At 37.1% G+C, this 27,664-nt stretch overlaps 1 protein-coding gene across 2 annotated transcripts in view; it reads left to right on the top strand.

Annotated features, from left to right (window-relative positions):
* LOC149558863 (putative phosphoribosylformylglycinamidine synthase, chloroplastic/mitochondrial) overlaps nucleotides 1–27,664 on the top strand; it is a 300,036-nt gene that overhangs the window by 217,987 nt on the left and 54,385 nt on the right. The window lies entirely within an intron of this gene.

The following is a 27,664-nucleotide window of genomic DNA, read 5'->3' as shown; positions in this document are numbered from 1 at the left end:
TTTCTGGAGAACAGAGTACTGCCTATTTTATTGGAATCTGTCTTGGCCAGCACACTTGAATATATATGGAGAGTTCATGTCACTGTAGGGACATGACTCTACGTGGCCAATGGAAACCTTAAGCATATCTTTAACATGCTGACGGAAGCATTTATATTTCAAGCCTGATACATTTGATACTTTAAGGAATCATTACATATAATATATTTATGTCTATATATATATATATGTATGTATGCATGCATGCATTTATAAATTTCTGAGTACAAACATTATTGATTATAAGAAGAATATCAGAATTACATAATCAAACTGATTAAGTTTATATATATATATATATATATATATATATATATATATATATATATATATATATATATATATATATGAGAGAGAGAGAATCATAAATTGAAATACTCAACATGATGAGTACTTCACTTCTATTGAAGCTACTCTTTAACAATCCCTCTTAGTGAGGGAGAAGTGAGTTACCAAGGTTTCTCATATTCTCTTGATACGTGCATTGATATCAACATTGTTGATACATATCAGGAGAATAAGTTATCTGATTACTGGCATTCTGGGACTACAACTTAATGTAATGTATCAAATAACAAAAATCACAATGTCACGAACTCTATCATGACAAGTATTATGATCTCTTGCTCTCTAGGACAACAACTTAATGAAGTTTGATCATAATACGTTCATTATCAAGACTTCTGGTCATTCGGAACAACAACAACATAATCTTGTCATGATAACATGCCTTACACTTGTAAGATCGTTACCTTACAATGGTTACCTTTTGTCTATATGTCATTGAAAGATCTTCACCTTTCATTACATATTTGAGGCAACTATAAGATAGGAGCATTTTAATCAATAATGAATATATATAAGTATTTCAATAAGAAAATTGAAACCTAATTCCAGTGTTTACAATCATACCAAATTTACCTCTAAAATATTCCAATTTGGGCTTGGAAAGAGGTTTAGTAAGTACATCATCTGTCTGTTCATTTGTACTTACGTATTCTAGCTTGAGAACATCTCGATTTATCATATCTCTAATATAATGATTGTGAAAAACTGGATTCACCGATAGTTTGATGCAGCTTTGATTATCACAGTGGATGATTGTAGGGTTCAAGTGTTTTCCAAACAGTCTGATTAGCAATTTTCTTAACCATACTACTTCTTTGGCTCCCATGGAAGAAGCTATATATTTTGGTTCAGTGGAGCTTAAGGTGATTGATGACTGTTTTCTGCTAAATCAAGAGATCATTGCTGAACCGAGACTGAAGCAACATCTTGTAGTGCTCTTATGATCAGTGGAGCTGCGCGCCCAATCAGAATTTGAATATTGATGGAGATTAATCTCAACTTGATCATATTTGAGGCCCATACCAATTGTACTGCATAAGTATCGTAAAATGTGCTTGGCTGCCATGAGATGGATCTTCTTCGGCTCACATATGAATTAAGACATTGGTTGCATAAGAGATATTAGAACGAGTGTTCACCAAGTACATTAGTGATCCGATAATTTGCCAGTAGTGAGTGAGATCAGTGGATTCTGATTCAAATTTGTCATTCTTTAGTTTATGTAGATTTGCTTCCATAGGAGTAGTTAAGGGTTTGCAATCCATCATCTTAAACTTAGTCAAAATGTCTACAATGTATTTTCCTTATATTTAGAAAGATGTAGTTCTTCTTTTGCTAGACTTCTAGACCTAGGAAATAATGAAGCCCTGGATCTTTCATGTCGAATTTAGCTGTAAGCTCATGTTTGCATTTTGCTATAAGATGTTCTTCACCTGTTATTACTAATTCATCAACATATAGTACAAGAATAATCATATCACCTTCAACTAATTTGAAATATATATTAGGTTCATCTTCGTTTTTGGAATATCCTGATTTTGAGAGGTAGCTGTCTATCCTTTCGTACCATGCCCTGGGAGCTTGTTTAACACTATACAATTCTTTCTTTAGTTTACATAAGAATTTTTGTCATGGGTGATAAATCCTTCAGGTTGTTCGATGTATACTTCTCCAATTTCACCGTTTAGAAATGCAGTTTTAACATCCATTTTGTATATTGTCCACCCTTTAGATGTTGCAATAGCTATGATGGTTTTGACAGAAGTGTAACAAGTGATTGGAACAAAAGTTTCTTCATACTCTATTCCTTCCTTTTGTGAGAATCCGCGAGCTACAAATTTGGCTTTGTATTTTTCAATACTGCCATCTAGTGCATGCTTAACTTTGAATAACCATTTAGAAGAGACAACTAATTTATCTTTGGGTCTAGGTACAACATCCCATGCATCATTTTTTAGTATGGATTGATATTCTTCAATCATTGCATCTTTCCAAGGTTCGCATGATAATGCTTCTTTGACATTTGCAGGCTCTGTTTCGATGAGTTCAGAGAGTAGTGCTATATAGCATGAATGGTTCCTTGTTCTATTGTTTTCTTTGACTACTCCATTAGGTTCTATATGGTTTTTTTCTATCATTTGTCTTGCCCAAAGTGGTCTCTTTTTATTGTTAGGGTTTTCAATATTTTTTGTATTGGAACTTGAAGGTGCAAGACTTTCAGTATCAATCTCCCTCCCATTCTCTACTAGAGGATTCTCTTCTAATTCAGTAGTTGATTTCATGTATGATCCATCAATCTTCTTGGAGAGGTTAAAAGCAATGTCTTCTTCAAATTTTACATTTCTGCTAATTTCAATAAATCTTTGTCCAGGAACGTAGCTCTTGTAACGTTTGGATGATTCACTGTGTCTAATAAATATGCCCTTCTTTCGTGATGGTTCTAGTTTAGTTTTCTATTTTTTAGGGATGTGAATGTAGATAGGGCACCCAAATATTCTTAGATGACTTAAGTCTGGTTTATTGCCAGTAAATACTTCTTCAAGAGTTGTATTTTCCAATATTGAATGGGCACTTTTATTTTGGATATAAGCTGCAATGTTAGAAGCTTCAACCCAGAAGGTGTGAAGGTTTTAATCATGCATCATAGCTCTAGAAAATTCAATAATAGATCTATTTTTCCTTTCTATGACTCCATTCTGTTGAGAAATATATGATATAGAAAACTCCCTCTTAATCCCAACAGAGATGCAAAAATTTGTAAATTTTTTTGAAATGTATTCACCCCCATTGTCTTATTTTAATATTTTGATTTTCTTTCCGGTTTGGTTTTCAACTAGCACTTAAATTCTTTGAATTTGGATAACACTTAGGTTGATTCTTTAAGTTAAGGAAGTAGATCCAAGTTTTCCTAGAAAAGTCATCTATAAAGATTACATATTATAGGCATTCGCTTAGAGAAGGTATTGACATAGGACCACATAAGTTCGTATGAATAAGTTCAAGTACAGATTTGGATTTGTGTTCAGTTTTGGAATGTGATTTGATACCCTTGGAATGTGATTCGATACCCTTGGTCTTCAAGGGCAGAGATGGAGGCCAAGTTTTTTTTTATTCCAGGTGCAAACAAAACATTCTTTACTTGAAGAGTGATACTTGTTTTCAGTTGAATTAAACATGATCCAATACCTTCTAGCAGATGTGTAGAAATATCCCCAATAGTAACTTCTTCAAAGGAGTATCCTTCAAAGCTTTCAAATTTGTCTCTAAATCCTGTTATATGACAAGATGCTCCACTCTTTATTACCCATGTATTTTTGTTGGAGTTGAGTTCACTTGAGAGAGCTAAGTAAAATGCAAAGTTTTCATCCTTTTCATCTTTGACTTTTGCTAGTGATGCTTGAATTTTCATTCGTTCTGGACAGAAGTTATGAGTATGGCCAAATTTGTCACATTTGAAGCATTGTACTTTTGACCAATCTCTTTTCTTGAATGTTTTGTTAAATTCTTTTCTTTTCCGTTTGAATTTACCTTTCTTTCCTTTATTGTTGGTATTGACTTGGAGGGCTTGTATATCTCCCTCTTGATTTAAATTAATTTCTCTTGAAATTAATCTTGACTCTTCTTGAGTACATTTGTTTTTAAGTTGCTCAAATTTGGGAAGTTCAGGTCGGAGAGCTTAGGCCACCAATAAAAGTTTCCCAAGATAAAGGTAATCCTTTTACGGCTATAATACTAAGTTCTTTGTCATCTACTTGACTTCCAACAGTCTCAAGTTGATCTTTTAATTCTGAGATTCTTAAAAAATAAGATGTAATAGACTCTTCATTGTTCATTTTGATGTATAGTAGTTGTTGCTTCAATGTTAACAATCTACTGGTATTATTAATTTCAAATGTGGTTTTAATTGTTGCGAACATTTCAATAGCTGTTTATAGGCTTTATATTGATGGGAGAATGTGATCTTTGACTGAATCTATAATGATCTTCATAGCTTTATTATTATGTCTTTTTCAGGTTGTTTTGTCTGGATTATTATCTGGCATAGACTTATCTTCCTCTATGTATCCTTCTAATTCTATTTCTGGAAGAATGATCATTACTCGGGTTTTCCATGATGAAAATTCGAGGCTCCATCAAGTCTGTCTTCCAGTCATATGTGATTCACCATAGTTGTAGATTGAAGATAGTTTAATGGATTAAATCTTTATAAGACTGACTGATTCTCCATCAGTGTGGCTCTGATACCATGTAAGTGTATGTGGGTCCTTGATAGAGATTAGAAATTAATACTTATTATCAGTAGATCTGATATATAATTCAGTTCTGATTAAATCAGACTGAATATATTAATATATATGAACTGTATACTATTCACTGTTCACAAAAATATGTTCAGAAAATTATATCTTCAAATGTATATATTATAATTCAGAGTGCTTGCTGGAGAACAGAGTACTGCCTATTTTATTGGTATCTGTCTCAGTCAGCACACTTGATTATATATCAAGGAGAGTTATGTCCCTGGAGGGACATGACCTTAAGCATATCTTTAACATGCCGATGGAGGCATTTATATTTCAAGCCTGATACATTCAATACTTTAAGGAATCATTATATGAATAAATTTCTGAGACAAACATTATTGATTATAAGATGGTGTGGTAACAAAGTGATATCTTGTTTCTTAGTGCATGCCAGATTTCAAAACGTCAATCAGATTTAGATCGGTTTCCTGCCTGCGGTGAAATGTGTTATTGGATCGGATCTTCATTTAGGGGAGCGGGGAGGGGGGTGTGGGAATACAGATTCCTTGCTCTTGACCACGCTTTTTGGGTGGGTAACAAATACCATATATATATATGACTAAATCTCTAAGACAAACATTATTGATTATAAGAAGAATATCAGCATTACATAATCTAACTGATTAAGTATGTGTGTGTGTATATATATATATATATATATCATAGTAACGAGAATCACAACGATTCACATGATTTGGCGATTTGATTCAAGCTGAATGATTTTTTGTGAATCAGTGAATCAAATCAGTGATAAAGGTTTATGAAATAGGTTACTCACTAAATTTCAAGGGTTTTTTAAATTTGCCGATTTGTGGCCGATTTGATTCCGATTCATGGCTGATACACGATTTGATTCGGCCTTGCTGATTCCGATTCTCGTTATATATATATATATATATATATATATATATATATATATATATATATATATATATATGAGAGAATCATAAGTTTCAACACTTAACATGATGAGTACTTCACTTTTACTGAAGCTACTCTTTAACAAGTTGTCAAATTCAATCAAGACTTTTGCTTTACTAACTGTATATTAATCTTAGTTGTTTTAGTTGACTGATGATAATTTACTTTGTTTGTAAATGTAGTGATGGTGTAATGTTCCCGAACAGAAATAAATGTATTTAATTATGTTTGTGTAACGAGCCGATTGTTTAATTTAACTCGGACCCAAATTTAATTTTTGTCATAGTAGAGTGTGTCGCCGTCGGCTAATTTTGTACACCCTTGGAAAGCTTTTTCCGATGGGTATTTAAGCACGGCTCGTAGTAGTCGATAGGTATGCTTTTGGATTCATTTTCTCTGTATTGCGGATTTTGGCTGGAGTTCGGCATTGATCGCCTTTTCGGAAGTGAAAGACCTTCCCTATTTGGCCTGCACGGTTTCGGTGGGATTCAACCCTTACCCTATTCTGTTGGTGTTTGTCGGTCTGTACCTCACAAATTGTGAACTTAATTGAACAGTTGTTCCTGTGGAAATTGTGTGGACTTTGCATATACAAATAATGTAGTATTTATGAGCAGTATCAGTTAACTTGTATTCTTGTTTTGTACGGATTCTTGCATATTCACTCTAATTCATCCCCTCACCATACGATTATTGCTGCATCTTCCTCCTTCATCGTCCATCACACATCTTGTGTTCTTGTGCATTGATGCTCAATATTTTCCACCATACAGCTATCTCCATATTCGTACGGCTTATACCTTCATGCTCTGTATCACCGTACGACATCCATAAGTCACAATATGGCTTCCTTGATATTCCTGTCGGTATCATAATTCACCTTCATATACCATACGGCTTGTACCATCACCGTACGACATCCTTGCTTGCACTATCGTACACCAAGGCACTCCCTCCACACCCACTGTTCGGTGTCTATCTGTACGGTCTCTTGGGAAAATGTACGGCCTTTCAATGGTCCTTGAACAGATTTCTTGCACCTAAATTTGAAAATTGTACGGGCCCTATTATGCACCTATGTCATTGTGTTAACATCGTTTGGAGGTCGGAACATTACAGACGATAGAATAACTGAATTTGAGTTTTGAATAATTATCTGATGCTTACTCTTTTGTAATTGCATATGTTTAAATCTTAGTGGGAAAACTAAGACTTGCCACAGATCGGCAGTCTGAAAATAGGATTCGGATTCAATGTCAATGAAAAGCTTGGGAAAAGGGCTCAACAAGTACTCGGCAAAGAAGAAAGCCGTAGTTTTACAAAATATAAGAAGAAATTAATGCATTTAGAGAATATAAGAGACATAATTCAAACATTACAAAGAATCTATACTGTTGATAATTATATCTAATAAATTAAATATATGAAATACTAATAAGATGACAGTGTCTACTAGATACGGCAGTAAATTATATCTTTATCCAATCAGGATTAAAGGCTAATTGGTATGAGTATAGAAAATGACACATGCTATGAAAACTCGAAGTTATAGTGTGTTTCATAAATGAAATGAGGGGTTTGGAGGCAACACACCCCTAGTGGGGTCAAGGGGTAGCGCTCCTGGAGGGGGTTCGGGTGTAGCACCCCCAGTGGGGTCAAGGGGCAACACCCTTGCGGAGATCTGGTGGCAACACCCCTAGAAAGGTCAAGGGGTAGCACCCCTTGTGGGGTAAGAAACACCATGGTGCACATCATTTGGATGACTACATCAACATATTGCCTTCTCGACATTAAAAAAGGCAATTTAAAATAAAAGTGTTCTAAAGTTGGCCGAGTGTCTTAAGCAACGCGCAAGAGTCTTTGGCAACGATTAATGGGTCTGAGCCCCAAATTTGCATGAGTTCGAGGTTAAAGACTCACGAGTCTTAGACTAGGACACATGTGAAGTCTTGACCAGTGTTACAAGCCTCGGACTCGGCAAGCCCAAATCAGGCTCAAACTCGGACTCGGCAAGCCCAATTTGGGCTCAAACTCGGACTCGACAATTAAAAACCCATGAAATTTAAATATTTTTAAGGATTGTAAATTTTTTTCATGCATCATTTAGCTAATTAACATCAAATACACAATAATTGAGATAAATAGAAGCTACTTTGCACACAAACAGCTTTTCATAGATTACATAAGTATAAATGCTAATTTTTGAAAGAAATTACTTAAACTAAATAACATAGTAGAAATATAGTGTCATTGTGAAATGTCTATAATGTTCATGGAATATGCAATCCATTGAATCAAAAGTTCAAAACATATATCAAAATAAAGGCTCGTAGTAGCCTATGTCCTATGAGAATGCCTACGATAGGTTATGGAAGACTTTAGAGCCATCCTCTCTCCCTGTGTGTGAGGTTGAACCTCATGGACATGCTCATCATGATCATCCTCATCCTCATACTCAATCTCATAATCCTCATCATTAGAGTCAAATCCATCACTCTCGGCTATAGGGTCTTGCATTGGGTCTCCTTGTGCTCTAGCCTCCTCCATTGCCATCACCATTGCCTTTACTGCTCGATGCACCTTATCAGTCCACACCAAGTCTTCATCATTGAAGATAGGATCATCAACTTCTAGCTTCAATTTGACCTCAATATCTAGGACAAGTTGTGGGAGATAACACTATTGAAGACATGTATCCTAATTTTTTTAGAAAACTCTCAAAATCTAGAATCTGCATTTTAATTCTTGTAAAATTGAAACCTATCTCAAACATCTTGGTAGTATTTATATAAATATAACTTTAAGTATAGGTTGAATTATTTGTATAAATCCTCCTACCCTTGATCTGAAAAAAATATTTTTCGTTAGCTAATGGCAGAGTTCGACCAACAGAACTCGACGAGTCTGGCGAGACTCGCCTAGAACTCGACCGAGACTAAGGGAAGAGGCCACCAACCTCGGGAAGGCTGCTTTGCCTTAGGGCTCATCAAGTCCTATAACATTGGTCTTGACCCTAGGCTAGTGCAAGTTTGAGGCTAGAGACTTACAAGTCTATGACTAGGACACGTTGGGACTCGATATGCAAGTCTTTGGCGACTCTACTTAGCTCTCCATATGACTTGCGAGTCTTGTCGAGTTTGTGACAAGATCCATGAGTTTTTCAACTACGGGTTAAATTATCTTATTAGAATCACAATTAGAAATATATATAGTACATTCATTAATCTCAAAATAAATACCTTAAATGTCATTCATTATTTTCTAGTAAATTGATAACAACATAAATCTTTGTATATTATTGTAATGTACTCATTTTTAGTAGGTTCTTGTTGTTGGCTTGGTCAGTTCACAATCACAGCCTTTGTGAGTTGACGGTGTGATTTGAGGGTCTCAATCAGGGTAACGTGACTCGCGCGAGTCAGCGAGCCACGCTGACCTCGCTGAGTCACAATGACTCGTGACCCACGAGCGGCGAGTCACGGGGAGTGACTCGCCTGACCTGGCTGAGCTTGACTCGGCCGCGGCAGGCAAAATTTCGACCATTAAATATATAATTTTTTTCAACTTTTTTTAATGTTTTTTTTTTACATATCTCACTCATATAACCCTAAAAGGGCTCCCATAACAGTCTATAGTAAAAAGAAGAAAGAGAGAGAGAGGTAGAAGAGAAATAAAGTTTTCTTGTTTTGCAACTAGTTGAAAGGAGGAGGAGAAAAGCTTGCATTTGTGACATTGGAGCTTGCATTTAGATCATCAAGAAGTTTATAGGAGCTCTTCTCAACACTTCCCAAAGCATTTGAAAGAGGTAAGACTTGATTGTTTAGATTTTGATGATTTTTTTGTCTATGCTTATGGGTTTTTTGCATGAATTTTTTTTGTTTGTTTATGAGTTTTTTAATAACTTTAGATCTTCATAAAATGCAATGCTGAAATGGTAATATTTGGTCTAAAATGTCTTATTGTAGCAACCTTTACCTTTTTCCTTAATTAAATCATAATGGCTTTAGGAGGTAAAATACCCAAGCTCTCTAAAGGCAACAAAAAAGATGAGTGTTGGAAGTTCACCATAGAATTTTCGGGTAGAAAGAGAACTCAAACAAAATGCCTATTTTGCAAAACCATTAATAGTGGGGGGATAAATAGATTAAAATACCATATTGCTGGCTTACGTGGTCATGATATTGAGCCTTGTGGAGTTGCAACTGTTGAGGCTCAACGTTTTTGTTATGTAGCCTTGGAAAAATATGAACAAGAAAAAGAATTAAAAAAAAAAACAATTAGAAGAGTTAGCTTTGATTGGTTCTAGTTCCCTTTCATGCTCATCTGCAAATGTTTCTAAGTCAGTAGGCTGTGTTGGAGAAGGTTCTTCCCATCCCCCCTATCGTCCTAGTGCTTCTGTTGCTCGTGCTTCTTCTACATCTATTCCTTGCACCTTCTAGTAGTGCTGCTCTTGTTCGTCCGAGAGTCAGAAAATCTAGTAAGTTGGACAACTTTTTCGTACCGCATACCACTCGTAGTGCACAACCCTCACTTGAGAGCATGGGCTGAAATAGGGAGATACATGAAGCTGGACTAAGAGCAATTTGCAAGTTTTGGTTTTTCTGCGACATTCCATTTATAGCAGCCAGGTACTTCAAGTTTTCAACTTCATTTATATTTGATTGTTTTACGTTTTAAGTTTTAAAATTTATATTCAATTTTATACTTTTAACTTGATGTTTGAAAATTTGAAATAAGCTAATTAAAATGTTTTTATAAATGTAATAGGACTCCTTATTGGCAGGGGATGATTGATGTATTTTCCATCTGTGGTGCGGGGTTCAAAGCCCCCACTGAAGATGAGTTGAGTGGCCCCCTCTTGCTAGATATGGTTGAGGAGATGAAATTTGAGTTGGAAGACCACAAAAAGATTTAGAGTCAAAAGGGGTGTACCATTATGATAGATGGATGGACAGATAGGAGGTCCAGAACCCTCCTAAATTTTCTTGTTTCTAGCGGAGGTAATTCATCATGCTCTACTTCTTGAAGTCTAAAATTTAATGTATACTATTATTGAATAACGAAAATTTTGTTTTATTGACTATTGATTTTTGAATGATAATTATTTTGTTTAATTTTCACTTTCAGGATCCACCATGTTTTTGAGGTCCGTAGATGCTTCCTCATGTGTGAAAAATGCAAAATTCTTATGTGAGACTATTGAGGAGGTCATAAGGGAGGTGGGGGAAGACAATGTTGTCCAAGTGGTGACAGATAATGTAGCTAATTATGTTGTTGCAGGTACAATTTTAACTTCTAACTTTCTAAGTACTACTTCTAAAAAATTTGTTTTAGTTTTTCATTAAATTTTGAAAATTAAAAGTTTTTTAATACATTAAAAATTTTCATTGTTTACTAACTAATTTAAAATTGTTGTAGGAAAACTATTGATGGAGAGACACCCAAAAATCTTTTGGACTCCATGTGCAGCCCATTGCATCGACCTCATGTTAGAGGATATTGGCAAGCTTGTATGGGTGAAATCATGTGTTACCAAGGCCAAAAACTTTGTAAGTTCATCTATAATCATGCCTTGGTCCTCAGCACTATGAGGAAATACATGAAGGGAAAGGTGATGCAGGAGCATCCAGAGGTATAAGGGCAATCCTGTGTCACCCAAAAAAAATGTACTTAGACTTAGTTTTTGTTTCATGTGTTTTTATTTTTGGATACCCATTTGGGTCAAATAAAGGTTCCAACTCTCACAGTTCCACTATCAGTGTGCTAGAAAATCCCGAAAAAATAGGAGCATGTAATTGGGCCATCATTTTGGTAAACTAGAAGGTGTGAATTGGCTAGATGAATGTAATCATGATTTAGAGCATTCCAGAAAAAGAATCAGGTCAATAGGCCCCACGGATTGAAAGTTATTGTAGTTTTCCGAGTTTTGGAGACCTAAGAATGCTTCAAAGTCAGGTTAGGGGCATTAAATGACCTCGAAAAGGGTCGAAAAATGGGGGAGGAGCGAAGCTGGTCCATAGGGCTATAGAGTGCTTCGAGAGCTTTCCGGAAATGTAAACGGTTCGTCAATCGGAGCTACAGTTCAAAAGTTATGCCTCCCGGAAGTTCGGTTACCGTTTCCGGATTCTTCTAGATTTGCGCCGACTTCTACCGTAGCTTCCGGAACCTTCTATTTGGTCAGTGGGTGCCTACTAGCACTTTCTAGAATGTATTTCTAGTCCTTAACCCTCCGGGGTCTATTTAAAGAGATTTTTGGCATTGTAAAAGGCAGTTCGGAGTGGAGTTTGAGAGGAGGTACTGAAAGGAGAAATTATCTCCGCATTTATGCTATTGTAAGCCCTTAGGGCATGTTTTGAAGTTTATTTTCTCTGTACTGTTTGTACTAGCTTATTTTCTCAGTTAATACAATTTCCCTTTTTTGTTGTGTCCATTCTGTTCTTGGGTTGTATCCCCATCAAGTGGTATCAGAGCAGGTTTTCCTGAGTGTTTAGACAGAGCGCCGACTATGAGGCAGTTTGCACCAGGACTGTGTGGTTGTGCGTTTGAGTTAGAAGATGCCTCCATGAAGAGAGCATGGTGGAAGGGCCAGAGCTATTAATCCTGAGAAGGTTAGAGCCCTCCAAAGGCAGGTGCAGGCATTGCAAGAGGAGCTTTGTAGAGGAGCAAATGTTGCTGCAGGTGACGACAGTGAGGATGACAATGAAGAAGAAGTAATGGAACCAGAAGGGGAATTTGACGGGGAAGTTTTGAATCATGTAGAGGAAAGGCTTTTTAGGGCCATTACTGAGTTAGGGAAAATACCTACAATTGAAGTGGGTGTATTTTCAGGAAATCTGAAACCAGATGAGTTGATCGATTGGATCAATGAACTGGAAGAATACTTTGAGTATGAGGATATCAGGGACCCAGATAGGGTTAAGTTTGTAAAGGCCAAACTGAAAGGCCATGCCAAAATTTGGTGGCAAGAGGTTCAATTGGAAAGAAACAGAAGAGGAAAGGAGAAGATCACAAGGTGGGATCGCATGGTGGACAAATTAAAGAAGCAGTTCATTCCTGTGGACTACGAGCTTGATTTGTTTAAGAAGATGCATGGGTTAAAGCAAGCAGGAAGATCAGTCCAAGAATATACAAAGGAATTTTACCGACTCTTGATTAGAGCGGGGCATGCAGAAGCAAATAAGGAGAAGGTTGCTCGTTATATCAGTGGGTTGCGACCTAGCATACAGGAGGAATTAAGTCTGGTAAGAATGACTAGCGTTGAAGAGGCATACCAGTTTTCCCTACGAGTTGAAGAGAAGCTGAATAAAAGGTTTGAAAGAAGACAAAGAGGGCGCGGTCAAGGAGGAAGGGGAAGCGGTAGATCATCTGGAGGCCGCAATGAAACCCAAAAGAAAAATGAAGATGTGGGTACTAGCAGGAACCAGAGGAATGAGGGTTTCAACCGCTCCCATGATCAAGACTTTGGAAATCAGAGAGGAAGAGGTAGAGGACGTGGACAAGGAAGAGGAGGCTTCCGTGGTACCTGTTTCCATTGCAATGAAGAAGGTCATCGTGCCTTTGAATGCCCTAAACGACAAGGAAGGACAGATAGGAGAGCTGAGGGCCAAGCTAGGGTTGCTCATGTGGATGAAGATGCACAATCATCACATTCAGAGGATGCAGAAAGAGGAGAGACCTTGGTAAATGAAAGAGTCCTACTAAGTGGTGAGATTGAACCAGGACAACAGAGGAGTTTGTTCCGTACCAGATGCAAGTGTGAGGATAAGTGTTGTGACGTGATCATTGATGGTGGTAGCACTGATAACTTGGTATCAGAAGAGATGGTCTCTAAGCTGAAGCTCAAGAGGGAGAAACATCCCCAGCCCTATCGGATTGCTTGGGTAAAAGATGATCATAAGGTCCTGGTAAGTGAACAATGTTTAGTGAAATTCAAAATTGGGAGTTACCATGATGAAGTTCTCTATGATGTTATTTCGATGGATGTTTGCCATCTATTGTTGGGTAGACCATGGCAGTTTGATAGACATGCAGTACATGATGGACATGCAAACACATACTCTCTGACAAAGGATGGAGTTCGCCACAAATTGAAGCCCATGAAAAAGGAAGGTGAAAAGGTATGTAGCAGTGCTAGGATTTGTCTTGTTGATGAAAGGAAGTTTTTAGATGGCATGAAACATCAACATATGTGCTATGCTTTGATTCCTAGGAAAGATAAAGAAGGTAGTAGTGAAATACCACTTGAAGTTTCAGATTTACTAGGGGAGTTTGGAGAAATTATCTCTGATAATGTTCTAGATGGATTGCCACCAGTAAGACAAATCAGTCATCAGATAGATCTGATTTCAGGAGCTAGTTTGCCTAACAAGGCTGCTCATAGGATGACTCCTACTGAAACAGAGGAGCTAAATAGACAGGTTCAGGAGCTGTTGAGGAAGGGCTTGATTCGAGAGAGCCTGAGTCCATGTGCAGTACCTGCAGTACTCGCACCAAAGAAGGATGGAGAGTGGAGGATGTGTACAAATTCTCGAGCTATAAATAGGATAACCATCAAGTACCGGTTTGCTTTGCCAAGGATGGATGATCTTATGGACTACTTGAGTGGAGCTCAGTACTTCACAAAGATAGATTTGAAGAGTGGTTATCACTAGATACGGATTCGAGAAGGAGACGAGTGGAAAACAGCCTTCAAGACCAAGGAGGGTCTTTATGAGTGGTTAGTCATGCCCTTTGGATTGACAAACGCCCCAAGCACCTTCATGCGGCTCATGAATGAGGTACTTAAGAAGTTCTTGGAAAAATTTGTTATTGTTTATTTGGATGATATTTTAATTTTCAGCAAGACTTTGGAAAAACATTTACTGCATATTCGTAGTGTCCTTGAAAGGCTAAGGGAAGAGAAACTATTAATTAATCTGAAGAAGTGTATCTTTGCAAAAAGGGAGTTAGTCTATTTGGGGTTTGTTATATCACCCGAAGGTCTCAAAATGGATCCAGAGAAGGGAAAAGCCATCTTGGAATGGCCTACTCCAAGGTCTGCTACTGAGGTTAGTTTTTACAGGAAGTTTATTAAGAATTTCAGTGGCATATGTGCACCCCTAACTGATACAATAAGAGGGGATAGAAAAGAGTTCAAATGGACTGCAGCAGCTGCGAGAAGTTTTGAATTGCTGAAGAAGAAGGTAACAGAACAACCTGTGTTGGCACTTCCAGATTTTAGAAAAGTGTTCCAGGTGGATTGTGATGCTAGTGGCAGCGCTATTGGGGATCTATTAAGCCAAGAAGGTAAGCCTATTGCATATTTTAGTGAAAAATTGAATGATGCAAAGAAGAAGTATTCTGTTTATGATCAAGAGTTCTATGCAATAGTTTAGGCCTTAAAGAAATGGAGGCATTATTTATTGCCAAAGGAATTTGTTTTGTATACTGATCATCAGGCATTACAGTACCTAAATAGCCAAGGTAAATTGAATCAAAGGCATATGAAGTGGGTAGAGTTCTTGCAGAGTTATACATTTGTGTTGAAGCATAGAAGTGGAAAATCTAACAGGGTTGCAGATGCACTAAGTAGGAGACAGTTGTTGCTTACAACAATGCAGGTTGAAGTAGTTGGGTTTGATGAACTCAAGAATTTGTACCCCGAGGATCCTGATTTTGCTGAAGCATGGAAAGCTTGTAAAGAACCTGTTGCTATAGATAGAACCAAGCGGTTAGACTATTTGATTCAGTATGGCATGTTGTTCAAAGGTAGTCAATTATGCATTCCAAGGAGTTCCATGAGGGAAAATCTGATTAAGGAGAAACATAGTGGAGGGATGGCAGGACATTTTGGTCGAGATAAGACCATTGCCATTCTTAGAGAACATTATTTTTGGCCTCAAATTTCACAGGATGTGAAGAAGTTTGTACAGAGTTGCCAGGTTTGTCAAGTTGCCAAGGGGTTTAGTCACAATACTGGCCTATATCAGCGATTGCCTGTTCCATCAAGGCCATGGGAGGACATAAGTATGGATTTTGTTCTTGGATTGCCAAAGACACAAAGGGGTAATGACTCAGTCTTCGTGGTGGTTGATAGGTTATCCAAAATGGCACATTTCATTACATGCCACAAAACTCATGATGCTGTCCATATTGCAGACTTATTTTTCAAAGAGGTGGTAAGACTACATGGTCTTCCAAGGAGTATTGTTTCTGACAGAGATACTAAATTTGTGGGGTATTTCTAGAGGACATTGTGGAAAAAGTTGAGAACAGACCTAAAATTCAGTTCCACGCATCACCCACAGACTGACGGCCAAACAGAAGTGGTAAATAGAAGTCTGGGCAATTTGCTGAGATGTTTAGTTGGGGATAAGCCCAAGGGATGGGATTTGATTCTACCACAAGCAGAGTTTGCTTACAATAACTCTATAAATAGGAGTACTGAAAAATCACCATTCCAAATTGTATATGGAAATAGTCCAAGGACTGCACCAGAATTGAGGAAGATAGAACAAGGGGAGAGGACAAGTGCTGAAGCGGAAGAATTTGCTGAACATATCGAGCGTTTACATGAGGAGGTTCAAGCACACATTACCAAGATGAATCAAGAGTATAAAGCTAGGGCTGATCAAAGGAGAAGACATAAGGAATTCCAAGTAGGGGATCTAGTCATGGTGCACTTACGAAAAGAAAGATTTCCAGCCGGTACTTACAACAAGCTGAAAATGAAGAAATTTGGCCCTTGCAAATTTTTGAAGAAACATGACTCAGGAAATGCATATGAGGTGGAGCTGCCAGATGGTATTCACATTTCTCCCATTTTCAACATTGCAGATTTAACAGAGTATCATGATGATGGTGCAGATGAGGAGCTGGTGTTAGAGCCATGTCCAATTCCTGCTTCTAAGAAGGAGGAGATAGAAGACATTCTAGATCATCGTGTGGGTAGGAGTACTAGAAATAGGCAGTATGAAGAGTATTTGGTCAAATGGAAAGGACGATCGATCGAGGACTCAACTTGGATTTCAGCTGCTGAGGTTTCCCATTTGGGATTTCCTCTACCATTCATAAAGTGACAGGGTCACTTTTCAATCTACCTTGGGTGTCTGATGTAGGAGCATCTAGAGGTATAAGGGCAATCTTGTGTCACCCAAAAAAAATGTACTTAGACTTAGTTTTTGTTTCATGTGTTTTTATTTTTGGATACCCATTTGGGTCAAATAAAGGTTCCAACTCTCACAGTTCCACAATCAGTGTGCTAGAAAATCCCGAAAAAATAGGAGCATTTAATTGGGCCATCATTTTGGTAAACTAGAAGGTGTGTATTGGCCAGATGAATGTAATTGTGATTTAGAGCATTCTAGAAAAAGAATCAGGTCAATAGGCCCCACGGATTGAAAGTTATTGCAGTTTTTTGGGTTTTGGAGACCTCCTAAGAATGCTTCAAAGTCTGGTTAGGGGCATTAAATGACCTCGAAAAGGGTCGAAAAATGGGGGAGGAGCAAAGCTGGTCCATAGGGCTATAGAGCGCTTCGAGAGCTTTCCGGATATGTAAACGGTTCGTCAAGCGGAGCTACGGTTCAAAAGTTATGCCTCCCGGAAGTTCGGTTACCGTTTCTGGATTCTTCTAGATTTGGTCGGTGGGTGCCTACTAGCACTTTCTAGAATGTACTCCTAGTCCTTAACCCTCCGGGGTCTATTTAAGGAGATTTTTGGCATTGTAAAAGGCAGTTCGGAGTGGAGTTTGAGAGGAGGTACTGAAAGGAGAAATTATCTCCGCATTTATGCTATTGTAAGCCCTTAGGGCATGTTTTGAAGTTTATTTTCTCTGTACTATTTGTACTAGCTTATTTTCTCAGTTAATACAATTTCCCTTTTCTGTTGTGTCTATTCTGTTCTTGGGTTGTGTCCCCATCAAAAGGAGTTGGCTCGTCCTGGTATCACAAGATTTGCCTCTAACTTTATCACACTAAAATCCTTGTTGAGTTCAAGGTTAGAGTTGAGGTGCATGTTTGTTGGTGCAGAATGGAGTTCCTCCTCCTTTGCGAGCAGCCCTGCAGGGATAGATGCAACAAAATGCATTTATGATGATGATGATTTTTGGGAGCCATGTTCGAAGATTGTGGAGGTAATTTAAAATTTAAATTTTAAATTTTAAAAGCTTAAGTCTTAAAATTTTATAAATTAATTTGTCTTATACATATTTTTGTTTTATTTTCATTGTGCAACTTTGCAAAGTCTCATCTTTCATTAAATTGTTTTGTAGATCACCGAGTGCCTTGTAGCCGTCCTATGAGTTGCTGATGGCGAGAAGCCCTCTATGGGCTACATTTATGAGGGCATCTATAGGGTCAAGGAGACTATTAAGGCCAAATATGTAGGAGTTGAGGAAAACTATGGCCCTATTTGGGACATAATTGATAGGAGATGGAAAAATCAACTTCATAAGCCCATCCACGCAGCAGCCTATTACCTCACTCCGACATACCGTTTCCTTGATGATTTCAAGGCAGATGAGGAGGTTCTTAGTGGCCTATACACAGTGGTATCAAAGATGTCCCCTAATCCCACAGATATATTGCTTGAGATGGATGCCTATAATAATGCATCAGGGCCCATTTTTTCAAGTCAAATTTGCAGAGAAGGTCGTACAAAATTGCAGCCAGGTAAAGATTGCAACTTAAGCCTTATACAATCTAGTTTCTAAACTTCTAGCTTTAAACTTACAGTTCAAATTTTGAAATGAGACTAATATTTTTTTGTTTTCCTTTTTTCAAAATTCAGATAGATGGTGGCAAATGTTTGGGCCTTCAACCAAAAACCTTCAGCAAATCGCCATTCGTATTTTGAGCCAGCCAAGTAGCGCTTCTGGATGTGAGTGCAACTGGAGCATGTTCGAACACATCCACTCGAAGAGGCATAACAGGTTGTCTGTGCAGAAAATGAATAGTCTAGTCTTTGTGCACTACAACCTGCACATTAGGATCAAGGAGATTTTGGATAGTGACACCTCTCCGATTACTCTAGAGGAGGTTGATCCAGAGTTTGATTGGATCACCGAGGCTACTGATCCTGTCTTTGATGATGAGGACCTACAGTGGCTTGACTAGGCAGATAGAGAGGGCCAAGTTGAGGCTATGGCTATGGCAGCAGAGGACCAAAGAGCTCCAGTTGTTCCTAGTGGCACCTCACAGACATTGGCAGAGCCAAAGGCAGAGAGTACAGTTGATCCTAGAGGCACCTCACGAGCTGATGCTATGGCTACTGAGACATCCAGGACCTACCTTAGACACCTTACTAAGAGGCATTTTGTAGATTATACTGAGCTTGACCCTGAGGTTGAGGTTGAGGTTGGGGATGAGGATGAGGATGACAATGACGATGAGGATGACGATGAGGACCTACAGTGGCTTGACTAGGCAGATAGAGAGGGCCAGGTTGAGGCTATGGCTATGGCAGCAGAGGACCAAAGAGCTCCAGTTGTTCCTAGTGGCACCTCACAGACATTGGCAGAGCCAAAGGCAGAGAGTACAGTTGATCCTAGAGGCACCTCACGAGCTGATGCTATGGCTACTGAGACATCCAGGACCTACCTTAGACACTTTACTAAGAGGCATTTTGTAGATTATACTGAGCTTGAGCCTGAGGTTGAGGTTGAGGTTGGGGATGAGGATGAGGATGACAATGACGATGAGGATGACGATGAGGATGAGCCTGAGGATGAGGATGATGATGACTTCGACTAGGAGCCATAGCTATAGACTTATAGTCTTGTTTTAACTTTTTGTTTAACAGTTTAACAGTAAATATATGATCAGCATTTGGAACATTTGAATTTGATGATGACTATTGAATCTTGATGTGTTGGATTTCATAATGCATAAATGATAATACATAAACATTTTGATGGTTCGCATGGATTTATCTTAGTTTGACTTTAATTACTAGTAATATAGTATTTACTTTTAGCAATTTACCTTTGTAAGTTTGTAACTTTGTAGTATTGTACATATGTAATCGATGTTTGAGTTTTAAGATTTAAGTTTTAACTTTAAGTATGTGGCATGTGCATTATGATCAAACTATCTTCTATTTAATGATGTTATTGTGTCTTTACGCTTTATTCAATAATGGGTGCATGGAAGTTCTTTAAATCCTAAAAAATCTCAAAATTTTGAGGTTTTTTCACTTTGCCGAGTCATCGCCGAGTCACTGCCGAGTCGGGTCACGAGTCAGAGCCGGGTCACAAGTCAAGTTACCCTTGCCGAGTCTGAGCCGAGTCCGAGTCTTGTTACACTGGTCTCAATTGTGGGGTTATAGGCTTTCTAGCGCTTTCTAGCGGCCTATGTTGTATTTTGGCTCCGTTTGAGGGACTTACTATTTATATTAAGTCAAATTGTTGTTTCCAATGAACTCAGTTGAGTTAAAGGAGTTGAATGATGCTCTCAATACTTATTTCGTACTTGTAGTTTGGGCTCCAAGAATCTTGGATGGAGCATCTATTTATAGTAAGTCATTCCGTGAAGTTCATTCATCATCTTTTGTCATCAAGATCATTTGGGTGTTGTCAGATTTCAATTCTGATACTCCTTCAGTTGTTTTTGCAAGACGGGTGAATCATTATTATTATTCATCTAAATATGTTGAGGTTGCTATTTTTGTTGGTGTTGTATATTGGTCACCCGAGTGTCATAGCTCGTTGGAACCGAGTTAAAAATTTTTACACCATGGGCACAAGAAATAGTGGGTTTGTGTGTCAGAATATTATGTTATGGTGAAAAAGGTCATTTTTCGGAGCCAAAAGCAAAGTATAAATAATATTATAAAGACACTTTATTATATTTTAATGTTGTGTGGAGGAAGCTTTTTATTATATTTTCATTTGAGAAACTTGTGCCATTTTGGAGATTATAAATATGAGGCCATTTGATGGGAAAGGCGTCCGATTGAATATTATTTTTCTTTGTTGTCTTTGTGACATTTTTAAAGTTCTGAATTTTTGTGCCCTTGTTGAAGTATAAGGGTTTGGGATCTACAACAGAAGTATTGTAGATTCAACTCTGAAAATTATTCGAGATTGCTTGGCAAATTGTGTTGGGGTATACAATTTTGTCATTTCTCCTATTGTATTAATTGTTGCTAAGAAGAAGTTTAATTTTTTCTTGCTATCAGAGGTTGTTCAGGAGGTTGTGGAGGTATTCATTGGAATTGTTATATCATATTGTGTACTGGTTAGTTTGGACTTGGTTGAGCACCCATTTATATATGCTGCTGTGCGTTATTTTCTATCTGCACTTTTGGAGCACCGTTCTCCATATTTGCAGCCGAATTTGTTTCTTGAAGAATTTTTTTGTTCTTGTCAATCTTCATTTCAAAGGGCTTCAATGTAATGTCCCCACTAGTGAGGACAAGAATACCTACAAACCAACGTTAGAAGTTATAAAATAATAAATTTTATTTCACTAGTCTACCCTCTATCCTAAACCTAACCTTAAAGCTCCATATCAGGATCAATAACCCTCTCGAGGATCGTTACGTCCCCGGTTAATTCTCAGCCTTCTATGAAGTGCTCCCTTTAAGGTCCTTCTTGGAAGAGACATTCTCTATCATTTGCCCAAGTCACATGTGCATGTGTTAACATCTACGAAATCTTCTAGCCATATAACCATGTTAAGATCACTCTCTTCCTAATGGGATTCTCGTAATCTTAAGTTATTAAGATCAAACCAATGTTAGAAGTTATACAATAATAAATTGTATTTCACTACTCTACCCCTCATCCTAACCCTAACCTTAAAGCTCCATATCGGGATTAATAACCCTCTCGAGGATCATTAGGTCCCTGTTTATTTCTCGGTCTTCTATGAAGTGCTCCCTTTAAGGTCCTTCTTGAAAGAGACATTCTCTATCAAGGGCCCATGTCACATATGCATGTGTTAACATCTATGGAATATTCTAGCCATATAACCATGTTAAGATCACTCTCTTCCTGATGGAATTCTTGTAATCTTAAGTTATTAAGATCACTCTCTTCTCGAAGGACTCTCTTGATCTTAAAAATTAATCATTTTTTCAATTCATTATATTATATATTTAGTTTACATATAAATAAAAGTTACTCGTAAAATACACATTCTTGTTTTCTTTAGTAAATCCTTCATTCCTTAAAAATTCAAACCTTAAACATAAATCTTGAATTTTTTTGGTGAAAAAAGGAAAATTTTGTGATAGTCAAATTAAATTGGAAAAATCGATTTTGAATGCTAGAAAAATAATTTATTTTGGTTAAAAATTAAAATTGCATTGCAAAATTAAAAGTGGATTAAATTGCAAAATTTTGCATTAAATTGGTTAAAATTGCCTTGACGATTTCAAAAATATTAAAAGAGATTGGTAAAGTAAAAATTGAAAATCGATTTTAGCTTGCTAAATCTGATTTTAATGATATTTTAACTACCAAAATGTTATTAAATGAAAATTTTAACATCTCCAAGGCTTTCCTAATTTTATTTTGCAATTTTTGGTCACAACCGGCAATTCAATGAGCAAATTTCACTATGGGCAAAATTAATTTTAGCATAGCATTTAAAGTGGGGCCATTATTAAAACACTAATTTAATTTTCCTCTCCTATAGGGCTAGTCGGCCAGCTTGAGGGAGCAAGGGGATTGTGGTATAAGAGGGCTTCCCCCTCTCTCATTTCTTCATTCCATCTTAGCTTTCTTCTCTTGTTTGGCGATTTTTGGAGGAGCAGCTTTCTTCTATGCTTGGTGATTTTTCCCTTGGAGGGGCAGCTTGCAATCTTGGGTGATTTTCTTTGGCAGTTTTCTCCTTCCTTGGTAGACGATTTTCTTCTTGGAGGTAGATTTGGAACTTCTTCTTGTTTGGCGATTTTTCAAAGACTGATTTTTCTTGCAAAGGGCTGCGAATTTTTGCTCCAGATCTAGGCGATTTTACTTGGAGGAGGAAACACATGATCAAAAGTCTGATTTTTGGCAAAAGTTGGGCAGTTTCAAAGAGGTCAAAGTTCTGATTTTGCTAGGGCATCACTATTTGCAAGGATGCTTACATTTTCTAAAGTCTGATCCGAATCCAAAAAGGGGCCCGATTATTGGTAAAAGACAAAATTAAGGTAAAATTCTACTCATTTTAGAGGTGAAGATTGGTTCAAAGGCAGATTCCACTTCTTGTTCTTGCTTGGTTTCGTTTCCCTTATGTTCTTTCATTCACTATCCACCACTTCATCATCCTATTGATAGGTTGTAGTTTGGAGAGATAAGTGTAGATTTCATGATAGGACACTTGGCGAGGTAGAAATAAGCTAGAGCACCCTAGGTTGAAGTTGGGAGATATAAGTGTAGTCCATCCTAAGGTAACGAAGAGGCAGAAATAAGTGGTAGTCCCACCCCTAGGTTGAAGATTGGAGATTGATAAATGTAGAGATAGGACTTGGCGAGGCAGAAATAAGCTAGATTCCATCAATAGAAAGAAGGTTGGAGATCGATAAGTGTAGCCTATATCATTTAGAATGAAGGGGCAGAAATAAGTGTTTAGGATGGTAGATGTTAGTGCAAGCAAGAACCTAAAGGGAACAAACACCAAAAAAGATAAGGAAGACATGATGCCTAAGACCACCTTCTCGAAATTGAGGTGAATAAGTGACACCAATATCGACACTATGAACATGATCTAGTTAAAGGACAAATTGAAGGAAGGGCAAATCCCCCATGGTAAAGAAAATCTACAAAAGTGGTATAGTATAGGTGGCGGCCTTCCCTCATACCTTGCCTTGTCTAGAATTGGTCATGGAGTGTGCATCTCGGTTTGATTTGGTTAGTAAGTCCATTTTTGATGAAGGGAAGAGAGTGTTGGCCAACATCAGTGGACAAGTGGTCGAAGAAACATTTTATATCCCCCGGTACAAAGGCATGACAGTGGTAATGATGGATCAGGTGACCAAGTTATTTTAGGATAATCAGGAGGCTTACTTCATTCACCTAAAGCAAAATTGGTTACACGAAGGCAAGAAAAGAGTTACCAGATCATTAAGGCTCACTGTGTTAGATTTCAAATTAGAGTACGACGATCTCATTGTGCTTCTTAGCCGAATCATAGGCTTAGCTCAAGGTATGCAATTCGAAAATTGGATGTATTATTTTATTGATGAAATTGAAAATGGAAAGAGAAGATTTGATTGGGCTAGGATTATAAGCGAGAATTTAGAGTTGCAACTTAGGACAGTGCAAAATCAAAAAGCAATTCTATATGGGGTCCTACCTCTTTAATTGATTTAGAGTCAGTGAAAATTGAAAAGTGAATCTCAAGGAAGAGTGAATTTCACGGAAGAGCAAATTTGGAGGAAGTGATTTGAAAATATTTGAGGTTAGAGACCAAAGGGATAATTCAAGTGGACAAGAGGAGAATGTCAATGGGACAAAATTTGGATCAAAATTGGATGAGTTGGGGAAGGTTGCCATCAAGAAGAAACATTTGGGCACCCTTGCCTCCCTCAATGCCTTTATCGGATACGCGAAAAAATATGAGAAGGATCATGAGAAAACACTGCAAGCAGCAAGCAACATGATGAATTCAGTTGAGCTCAAGATGAAACATACACTTCGCCCTCCCATGAAGGAAGTCAACAACAAAGCTAGCCAAGTTCATTACTTTGGCTAAAAAGATGAAAGAAAGGGGTGGAACTATATTAGAAGATCATTTGATGTAAGCCCAAGTGACAAATTCTCCTTCTTCTTGGGTAGGATAGGTGATTGATTTTGATTGGCTACCATTTTGGTGCCTTCTCACTGGTTGCCACTTTTCTTTTTTTTCCATTGGTCCATTGATAAGGTGGCGTCTTCTCATTGGCCCATGGGGTGGCAACCCTAATTAGGGTTTCTAGGATCCAATCTGGATCATTGGTTTTGTTTCTTAATCTCTACTGTTGGTTGTAATTTTTGGCCTCTATATAAGGTCATTTGCTCTCATTTGTAAAGGGTTTGAGAAAATTATTGCTAAGATAATACCAAAATTGCCTCTCTTTATCATTGTTGTGATTTGCATGGTGATTAAGAACATTTGGTGTTATTGCATGGTTTCTACTTCCAATAGTTAGAATTAGATTTCCTTTGAAGTTGTTAAAGTAAATTTTATTTCAAAAGGTTAAGAGTAAGAGTAGATGGATAGTTGCATGGTGATATTAGTGGATGTTTGATAGGGATTTATAACTAGGCCACTAGCATCCTAGCGGCTTGTTAGGAAGCCTTGTATGGTAAACTAGTCCTTTTCCCTTGAATCATTGCATCTATAGAGGTAGAGCCGCTGGTTAGCTTTCATTAGATTCAATCCCCGTCGATTTGCTAATCTTTCCATTCATAAGAGTAGGAGTAGAGCAGTGAGTAGCTTAGTATTTGGAGTTTTGAGGTAAGAAGTTAGGAGAAGCATCATTGGTAAACACAACCCCATCATCACCACCATCTACATTATCTGACATTCGTATATTTTACAAACCCATCACCATCACCATCACCATCACACCCAAAATCCAAATCATCCTTGAATGAACAACATAAGGCCGCCTATGTGATTACTAGCAAATCACATTGATAACTGAGTTAGTATCCATAGTTGTAAGGAACATTGGAGTTTTTTCTCATGTCTTTATGAGTATTAACTTTTCAAGAGAGAAATTGAGTGTTTGATATCCCATATCAAGTGTTCAATTGCTATATGTTATGTAGTGGTACAAAATTGACATCAATAGGTATAACTTGCCAATCACAGTCTGAGCCAATGGAAAAGATGACTTTATTCTTTATAAACTATTTTATATCTTTTTTGGTATTCAACTTCACCCTTTGTTATTTGTTCTTCTTTTCCTTATTCCTTACCCCATATATTCATGGATCCATCACATATTTATAGTGCCCTACTTCCTTAAGGGGTTGTGCCTTTTGATACGTTTGTTGATGTGGGGACGGTTGATTGGATTATTATAAATGGATTTTTTGAGGGTTAGTTTTGTTTGTTTAGGTATTAATCAAGGTTGCATGGGTACTCGTACCCACACCCCTAGTACTCGTACCCACGTACCCAAGTACCGGGTACACGTATCCCACGTACCGGGTACTCGGTGGAGAGCATCATAGCTAAGGACCTTGATTAAGATTCTGATTTTTTTTTTTTGGTTTTTTGTTTTTGTATTAGCTTGTTGTTTATCAAACTTAATTCAATACCAAATCAGTTTGAAACTTTGATACTCATTAACAATAAACTTTATCACTGTTCAAGTTAAAAGTTTATCATTTGCAATATGTCATTGTCATATGGTTTAGGATCTTCTTGTTCATGTTTAAAGTCTGCCTTCTTTGTTATGCATCTAAGCATTTATCATGTATTATTATTTCAAACATATAGCAAATCTGAAACTGAAAACAGTACATTACATTTGCAAACTTTATCACTGTTCTTGTTTTGAAAAACCATTGTCATGACTCATAAAATCAGATTTTTTATAAATATAAAAGTGTAAATTTTAAGTAAGTTTGACATACCCAAGTACCTCCGTCCCCAATTATGAAAAATACTTTAAACATTCAGCAATAGCATATATATATATTTGACTTATGGCTTATATTTTCAAATTTCTTGTTTTGAATGCTCAATGTCATGACTCATGACAGATATTTTGATTTTTATATTTTCTATAAAATATTAATTATATAGAAAAAATTAGGCTTACACACGTACCCCCGTCCCCTATTTTGAAAAATATGCGTACCCGTACCCGCTCCCGTACCCGTTCCCGTTCCCGTACCCACGTACCCATGCAACCTTGGTATTAATCTTATTATTGCTAATATTTTCCCTTATATTAAAAACTTATTTATTGATTAATTAGGTTGGGTTCTCTAATTATTTGATATTAATTTGACATCTCATATAAGATTGTTCGATTGATAATTGTCTCATAGCTATTATACTCTTTTAGTAAACTATGAATAGGAATGTCAAAATTAGATTCTCTAATTTAGAGGGTATATTGCCTTCAAGGCACGTTTTACATGTAAGTTCATAGAGTGTAAACTCTAATTTTTCTGGGTATTGTTGATTTAGATAATAGGGAATATTATATCAACTGGGTTGTTGGTATTTTGTGAAAATACTTATTATCTAAGTTGATTATCAAATATGGAACTTTCAGCTGTATATTCCTTATGTAATATACAAATATTTGAGTTGAAATTATTATTGCAATATCTTCTATTTTGCTGCTATATTGTTGTATCAAAAATCACAAAACCTCAAAAAACAAAAACAAAATCAATTCTTCAGCATAGATTATTTGAAAGCCAGCAGGGCTTTTTACAATTATTGATATGCTCCTTCAATTTGAGAGCAGGTAATCATGGGAATATCTATCTAGGTGTTCCTTTAGAAAGCCCGAGCCTTATAGCCTAGGGGTGAAAATATCATTGCTTGTGTAGGATATAAAACCTTAATACACAGCATCTGAAATATCACTCAAACAATAAGTTGCCGAATCGGAGACGAGAACGGGTACAGGTATGTGGGTACGAAACACCGGTACGACATTTTTTGGGAGGTTGGGTATGCCTTTGGTATGTTCATACATAATGTATGTATATATATGTATTTTATCACTAAAACAATAAGTTGCCGAATCGGGAATGAGAACGAGTACAGGTATGTGGTATGAAACACCGGTACGGCAGATTGTTTTTTTGGGGAGGTTGGGTACGCCTTTGCTATGTTCATACATAATGTTTATGTGTATGTACCTCTGTGTGTGTGTGTCTATATATATACATATATGCTGCTAAAAATAGAATTAAATTTAGAATGTCATATACCAATACATATACGAAAGAAAACCATTACAAATTTCAAAAATTTGAAGCCTATCATTCTATTTTAAATTCAGGTTTTTGTATCAAAAAATATCAAGCTAGAGTCTCATGATAGATAAGTTCAGAGCTCACTAATCAGTAGTCTAGGTCTTAAAAATATCTAAAAGATCAAACTAGAATCACTAAGCATTTTGGTGTTGAAAGA

The sequence above is a fragment of the Cupressus sempervirens genome, chromosome 5 (assembly GCF_028749045.1).
Source record: "Cupressus sempervirens isolate cs-2001-9-10 chromosome 5, ASM2874904v1, whole genome shotgun sequence".
Classification (NCBI taxonomy): domain Eukaryota; kingdom Viridiplantae; phylum Streptophyta; class Pinopsida; order Cupressales; family Cupressaceae; genus Cupressus; species Cupressus sempervirens.
Note: the sequence above shows the minus strand (reverse complement) of the source record. Positions and strands in the feature narration are given on the sequence as shown.